This window comes from Strongylocentrotus purpuratus, unplaced genomic scaffold (assembly GCF_000002235.5).
Source record: "Strongylocentrotus purpuratus isolate Spur 01 unplaced genomic scaffold, Spur_5.0 spur5_scaffold_11, whole genome shotgun sequence".
In the NCBI taxonomy this organism is placed as follows: Eukaryota; Metazoa; Echinodermata; class Echinoidea; order Camarodonta; family Strongylocentrotidae; genus Strongylocentrotus; species Strongylocentrotus purpuratus.
Window position 1 is genome coordinate 18,640,575 of NW_022145596.1, and position 8,297 is coordinate 18,648,871.

The 8,297-nt window shown below is 38.2% G+C and overlaps 1 long non-coding RNA gene across 2 annotated transcripts; it reads right to left on the minus strand.

Moving 5' to 3' along the window:
- Window positions 1–391: 391 nt before the first annotated feature.
- On the minus strand, window positions 392–8,070 carry LOC105440226. Of its 2 annotated transcripts, none has more exons than XR_004063443.1 (4): window positions 7,892–8,070; window positions 2,492–2,639; window positions 1,810–1,857; window positions 392–818 (listed from the first exon to the last, which is right to left on the minus strand). It is a non-coding gene; the product is annotated as an uncharacterized LOC105440226 (long non-coding RNA). The 2 variants fall into 2 exon arrangements; XR_971568.2 differs by lacking the exon at window positions 7,892–8,070 and adding an exon at window positions 2,741–2,924.
- Between the last annotated feature and the right edge of the window lie 227 nt (window positions 8,071–8,297).

Below are 8,297 nucleotides of genomic sequence, written 5' to 3' on the forward strand. Positions count from 1 at the left end.
CTCTCTCTCTCTCTCTCTCTCCCTCTCTCTCTCCCTCTCTCTCTCTTGTATCCTCTTCTATACACGCGTTCTACAATCTCCCTCTCTCTCTCTCTCTACCTCTCTGACATGCCTGCTCCCTGTCTATCTCCCCCCCTCTCTCTCCTGTATCTCTCTCTCTCTCTTTCTCTCTCTCCCTTCTATTTTACATAGTTTTTTTTTGTGCAATTGGACAACTTTTTAAGAAACTGGTGTGTAAAATATATGACAATACTAACAGGATATATGTATACAAAATTTTGAGGGAGGCCTATTTTCCAGGGCCTTACATAATTAGTGAGACCGTTTGTGCACAATGTGTCAGAGAATAAAGCAGCTGATTGAAACAAATGACAATTTGCAATCGGAATATACTGTTTAGATCATCGATTTATATTAATGTATACACCTCAATGGTTTCCTCTGCACGTTTTTTCTTAAATTATGAAGCACATGTACAAGACTGTACTCTTTAATGCATTATATCAAAACAATCCAATTTCCAGTGAATTGACTAACCGTCAACACAAAAATATATGGGCTACATGTAGGCATAGTGATACATTACTTTTGAAACAAGATTCAAATTGTATTATATATATATATATTTATTCAATTTTTATATTTTAGAGGCAAAGTTATGAATTCGTTGGGGTTAGGGTTAAGGTCAATGATGACTGATCACCGATGATTTTTTTTTTGGTTCTCGCATCAGTTTGACAAAAGTCTCAACAAACAGAGAAGACGTCTGACAAGATCCAGCTGGTATGCTTTCCGATCTTCTCGATGCTGCTATTACTCTGCAGTTGAAATAAAAAAAGGGAAAATATAAAGATTTGTTCAATATGTAGATTTTTCTAAGGTATTTTTTGCTGTATACTTACAATGTGCATCCACCGATTGTATTTCAAAAACAGTATTGTTATTAAATATGGTGTGATCCTGCTAGCGGGGTAATAAAGAGGTGTATATGTGCACTCTTAAAGCAGTGTAGAGTTGGATAATATTTTGCACATTAGAGGGAAAAATGGTAAAATGCATGTTTGTTGGATGAAATGTACCCAACCTTGGTTAAACAATAACCAGTATTGGTAAAATCTTACCCAACAAACATGCATGGTTCCTTTTCCCCCACCTTATGTGTACAATTTCACTCTATCCATTTAACATTATGAAGAATATGGGGAAAATATGGATCGGATAATTCTCTCAAATATGAGTAACTTGAGTTAATCAGAAATGAATCCTAAAACAGAGGAAGTTACCATGTCGTGCAGCTTAGTTGTTTAATCATTGTATTGTGAAAATCATCAATTAAATGGCAACGATGGTTGTTCGAGCCTGGCTTGTAGGAAAAAAACATGCCTTTGCCTCTTCATAATGTTGTTTTTTTTCGATCGAAATTATATGCACAGTTAAAAGCAACCTTGTGTCATGATTGTGGAGTACTCGTTTGATGTCTTTACAACAACACACTCATTTAAAATTACAATGCTGGTGTTCATGACCATCGTAAATATTACCAATAAAATTGTTTATGTCTGTACTGCACTTCTACGAGTCATATATCAGCGTTAAAAATGGCATTGATCATTTTGAGGCTGGTAACAGAGGTGGTAAAGATAACAGCGAAAGAAATATATCTTGCCGACTTTTCGAGTTTGTCTTCCTATGTGATAGAGGTGTGGAATCGAAAAGTTGAGAGGTAGATTATCATCATTCATAGGAGGAGCATTCTATTTCGTATGCATTTTTCTGTAGATTTGGAAAAATTATTCATGCTTGACTTACAAGAAATATGTCGTTTTCTCGGGGCCCTTCCACCGATTTTACCAGATTCTGCAATACAAAAATAAAAGACAAAAATGATCGAAATAAAAAGAAATCAAATCGAATTAAACAAAACTTGGTTGGTAACTAAAGTTATCACGAAATATCATCGGCAAGGATGAGAAATGAAAGAATTATCTTCCTAAAAATGAAAACTTTCCGTAAATTGGTCGGATCCTGTCGAAACATCATTGCAATGTTGGCACATTTTAATAAAGTACCGAAGCTGTGACATCATACAAATCTACTTTTGGAATTTCTCAATTTTTTTCTTCATTTTCCGAAAGAGCATAACAAATAATATCCAAAATTAATGTCGAAAACCAATTGAATATGTTAAGTATTGGCTGAGATATGACCATCTGAATAAATAGATTTCCTACAGGAACTCAGTGTTATAGTGCTCTGGCTCGTAATGTTATGAGCCAGAGCAATATAATTCTGATTTCCTATAGGAAATCTTTTTGTAAAAAAATATTAAAAAATAGAGAAATTCCAAAAACATATTTTTGATGACGTCACACTTCACCACTCTATAGGAAACCGCACAAGCATATTTACGACTATTGAAATTGCTTTAGGTCGGTTGTTTTGTAATCGTATTCGTTTAGTTGGTTGACAACATTAGAATTGAATTGCTTACTTGTTGCCTCAGATTTTCGGCTGTTCCACGAATATTTCACCCCATTAGAATTGTCGATCTCATATTGCTCGACTAAAACGCTTGCTGCCACGGCCAAGGCAATCAGAAAGTAGAGAGCAATCAGGGTTTTAGACGCCATTATCAAAGTCTAGGGAATAAAGAATAAACATGAAATACATTTTGACCAGGTTCAAAGCTACGGTGAAATTGCAAGACAATTAAGAATATCAGCATAGAATAGTGACGTACCGAAACTTTCCTTTGACCACTCATCAAGAATGAACAGAAAGCCGAAATCGAACAGTATATAGTTATAACGGAAACTGAAGGAACAAATATTGCGCCAAAAATAACGGGCTTCGAGACGGCAGGCTGGCAGAAAATACGGGAATTGCGGTAAGCTCTGATGAATGCAAGGCGGCAGGCTTCAGAATGTCTACATTCAATCATATTAGGGACTTTTAGATTGAGTGGACGAGAACACGACGAACGCCGACTGATCATGCGTGTCAACGTACTTAACTGCCCATGTTGACTACAATTAGAAATCTTTTAGATTGCACTCGACGATATACAGCCATGCAGGAAGTAACACTATGAACATCACGGACAAAGAAAGACAAAATATACAGATCCTCATTCTACCCTCAACAAAAGAACATCCCTTCACTGCTATTATGTAAAAATGTGTAGAACAGGTGAATATGCATGTGACACCCGTTCTACACATTTTTACATAATAGCAGGGAAGGGATGTTCCTTTGTCTACCTGAGGAACTGTATATTTTATGCACACGCGGCATACTAGTACCTTGAGCATGTAAAGGCGCTATATAAATGTCAATTATGTATGTAATAGATTTATCAAGGTTGACGCATTCTCGATCGTCGACTGACACGACGTAACGCATGCGCAGTGCCTTAAAATGACGTCACACGTTGCAGTCAAAGCTGTCGACGTGCAAATCTAAAAGTCCCTAATCTTCGCTTTCTGAAACCATGGACCTACTAAGAACTGAGAAGGTTTTAAATGCCCTTTGGAAAGATGATATTCCCGGCCCATTTCTGCACTGCTGTCAGCACATGTACTTAACGGCTTTACCCCACCCTCCAGTGGCGTACCTATGGGGGGGGCAGGGGGGGCAGAGTGCCCCCCTGACGGGCTCCAGGGGAAAAAAAGAAAAAGGGGAAAGAAAAGAAAAGAAAGGGAAAGGAAAGAAAAAGAAAAAAGGAAAAGGAAAGAAAAAAGGAAAGAAAGAGAAAAAAGGAAAAAAAGGAAAGAAAAAAGGAAGAAGAAGAGAAAAGGAAGAAAAAGGGAAAAGAAAAGGAAAGGAATAAAAATGGGGGGAAAAAATAAAGAACATGGCCGTAAGCACCAGGGGGGGGGGGGCAGTTGACCCCAGATATTTTGAAATCGTACAGTTTTTTTCCTGAAAATGTAGTGTAGGCCTATACCAAATCCTTCAATTCTACTTTTGAAAATGCAACAGTACCCTCATGACCAGTTCGGTCGCTTGAACTCCCTTCACTCCTTTTGCTTTTGAGATTCTTCGAAAACTTTTAACGCATCTTTCCCCCTTCCCCCATCAGAAAAATATTCCGCATACGGCCCTGAAAAATTGAAACAAATGAAAATAGGAAAATATAAGTGATATAACAAATTTGAAACTCTTCGCTGGCGCGAACTGCTTGCTAGCCTATTTTGTATTAAATGTTTTCACTTCCTCGTCCCCCTGAAAAAAGAAAAGGATTAGTATTGCCTAGAATACAATTGTGCCTGCCCCGACGGGCCCCGACCTGCAACCATGGCAACAATAACACACAATATATGTACATGTACCAAATGTTACTAAAAGAGACTAATTCATTTTTCTTGCTCGCTACACTCGCTCGCGAATAAAATGAATAGACATTGCTTTGGAAACAATTGTGCCCACCCTTGACCTGCAACAATATCATTAAAAGTGGAAGAGTTTTTTGCCCTCTCGCCAAAAAGGAATTGAATCGCGTTAAACGCGATTGCGTCCATCCTGACCTGCACCAATAAAAACAAGTTTATTTATTAATTTCTATTAAAAGAGAATTAATTTTTTTTGCTTGCTCGCTATGCTCGCTCGCCAAAATGGAATTGACACCGCTAACGTGCCCGCCCCAACCTGCAACAACCAGTTAATAATTATGAACGAAACGTTATTCAAAGAAGTTTTGGTGTGCTCGTGCTCGCCAAAACGGAATTAACATCACCTTAGACATGATTGTGTAAGCCCTGCCCTGCAACAAAAAAATCTGAAATTTAAGAACCAATTATCATTACAAAAATATTGCTCGCTCGCTACGCTCGCTCGCCAAAATAGAAATAACACCGCTTTTAATAATCACGTCCCTGACATGGAACAATTAAACCAAGTTTATATACCATATTTTCCCTATAAAGAGAAGTGATTTTTTTTTGCTCGCTCGCTACGCTCGCTCGCCAAAATAGAATTAACACCGCTTTTAATAATCACGTTCCTGACATGGAACAATGAACCCAAGTTTTATGTACCATATTTTCCCTATAAAAGAAAAGTGATTTTTTTTTTCGCTCGCTACGCTCGCTAGCTCGTGGAATTATGTGCCCACCACTAACCTGCTACAATATCATTAAAAAGAGAAATGTAGGGGGTTGCCTGCCCGCCAAAATGGGATTGACATTGCCTTAAACACGATTGTGCCCGCCCCCTACCTGCAACAATGAAACAAATTGTATATAGCAATTCATTGAGAGAAAGATGTATTTTCGCTCGCTAGCTAAAATGGGTATAAAATCACCCTAAACACAATATTGTTCCCGCGCCCTGCATGGGACAATTGAAACAAGTTTAAGTGGCAATTATTAAAAAAGAAGTGATTTTTTTCTTGCTCGCTACACTAGTTTGCAAAAAAATGAAATTAACGTCGCTAACAAGTGAATGTTCCCACCCCCAACTTGCAACAATACCAGTTTATATACCAAACGTTACTTAAAGATTTTTTTTTTGCTCGCTCGCTCGCTCGCCAGAAGTGAAAATTAGCATCGCCTTTTTTTGTTTGTTTCGGTCGCTTGCCCCCCTGACCGAGTACCCCAGGTACGCCACTGCCACCCTCCTTGAGAATACGATGATAAAGATTCAACGCATTGTTTCATTTTCAAAGAATTGAAGCAGAAGAATGTAATGTCTTTAAATCACCAGCATATGGCACGGAAAATATAATGCAATTTAATTTATTGAATGACCTGACAAATGTACTTGACATGCTACCTTGTAACATTACTCGCACTTACTTAAAGCTGATCTCGGTGAGCTCTGGTATGGGACCAAATGGGAGTTGTATTTTGAGAGAAAATTGCTATGATTTACCCTGCAGTAGATTTCCTTCAGATTTTCTTCATATGCTCATTACTCAGCCACTATACATATTCTACACAAATTATTTTTTGACCTGTCATTTAATTGTAATCTTGAACATGCAGTGTTTTAGTTTCGTTCGATTCTGTGAGAATTTATTTTCTATATTTATCAGAACTCAATTGTTTCAAAATCAAGCTTGGGTATGAGCCATTATAATTATGAACATGTTTGTTAAGTAAAATGTACCCGAAATTGGTTTAACATTACCTAGTATAGGTATAAAGTCTGCCCCAACAAAATCGTTTTTTTGTTTACCTCCTATCTGTAAAATTTTACCCAATTTGAAGAAAGGGGTATTCCGACCGGATATTTAGTTGGTTTTGATAAAAGCAGAAACATGAGAGGAACAAGTCAGCGAAATTTGGGGCAAAAACCGATTAAAAATAAGAAAGTTATGAATTTTGAAGATGCGATCAATCACATGTCACCAAATTGGCAACTCAGTGAGGTATGTTGTGAGGTCATCTCCCATTTGCCCACTAGAAAACGTTAAAAGTTTATAAATTCCTGTAAAGAATGTTCAGTCATTCATTCATCCTAAATGTAATTATTGCAAATATGTTTTATACATCCAGAAATGTATGAAACCAATCTATTCTGTCATCAATAACTGAGAAAATGAAAGTATATGCAATTTTCTGTACAGACAAAATTGGAGAGGTAGTCGCAAGATACATTACAGTGTAGCCAATTTGTGTTTTGAGTGATGACAACTTTAGGAAGATAGATGTAGGTCAGTGTGAGTAATGAGTCAGTGTAATAAGTCAGTTTAATGAGGATTAATGCGTTACCAAAGGAGGTCTAGCACCTTTTACTGTTACGAACCCGGGACCTCCTGATTACGAGATCACTGGGCCTTCTCACCCATCAGAGTTGCCAAAGCAAAGTACTAAAAGCCCGCTGCACAATAGGCGAAGAAATGTCTTAAGACACGCAGACCTACGCTCAACAACTGAATTTATACACTAATCATTCCAAATCCAGACTCTCAACTATACCGAAAAACGTTTTACAGTGGCTGCTTCGAAAATGTGGAACAAATAAATACTCCCGTTTCCGTAAGAGAAAGTGCATGGTAATACCACTTTCAAAAGATCCCTTAAAACATACTTCTTCCCTCAGTTTCAGTAATAAAGTATGATTCAATTTTTTATGAGTTTTAAGTTTCCCTCTTCACATTTTGTTACTTTGTAGGCGAAAAGGTACTTTTTGTTTTAGCGCTCCTAGATAATCGATATTATAAAAGCAGGGCTCCCACTTAGCCGAGATGTCGCGAGCAGTTCCAAAATTTTGAACATGTTCAAAAAAATTCCCCGATTCGTTGTAATTCGAGGTGAACTCGCCAACACTCGTAATATTCTCGCATTACTCGTAACAAGCTCGCGCTGCACTCTTCATAACTCGTAGCAACTAGCCACCTTATGAAGAGTGCAGCGCCAGCTTGTTAGGAGTAATGTGAGTATATTACGAGTGTAAGCGAGTTCACCTCGAGTAGCAACGAATTCACCTCGAGTAACAACGAATCGGTGAGAATTTTGAACATGTCCAAAATTTTCGCTTTTTCGGTGTAGCTCGAGGTGAACTTGCTTAACACTCGTAATATACGCGTAGCAACTCGCCACCTTGTGAAGAGTGCAGCGCGAGCTTGTTACAAGTAATGCGTGTATATTACGAGTGTAGGCGAGTTCACCTCGAATTACAACGAATCGGGGAATTTTTTTGGGACAAGATCAAAATTTTGGAACTGCTCGCGACTTCGAGGAGAGTCGTGGAATGTTGTAAAGTGTTACGCTAAGCCATACCGAATTGTTCGCGAGTTGTTGCGAGTGCCTCTTTGAGGCAACTCACCCCAACTCGCCATAATTCGCTAATACAACTCGGCTAAGTGGGAGCCCTGCTTTACAAACTGACGCAATCGGAAAGACGTCTCATGTGCAAAGGCTTAGATGTAAGGGCTAATAGGGCCTACCTGATTTCGATGCGGTGTTCGAGTAGAATTCTGTGAGATGATGTTTACTTTCTCGTAGCTTGCCTTGATGTGACGAAGTGTCTCTATCCAGCTTTCTGATGAAGTAGTGCCTACTAGATAGCTTCTATAATATTATAGAATATTGAAGCCTGCCATATGTCCATCTGCTCGTCACCGACCCGTCACCGCAATGGCCATGCATGTAACCTTGAATATAGTGTTGAACGACATGCTGGTGGACAAATTTTGTTTAATAATTAGAATTAGACCTCAGAACAAATTGCTTGATTATTTTTTATTCAAACTTGCAATCATTGTCATGGTCATCATTCTGACATCTCCCTTTTTTATTTACTTCCTTGCCTGTGTATTTACCACAGCTAGATTTTGTAGTGTTTGATAGATT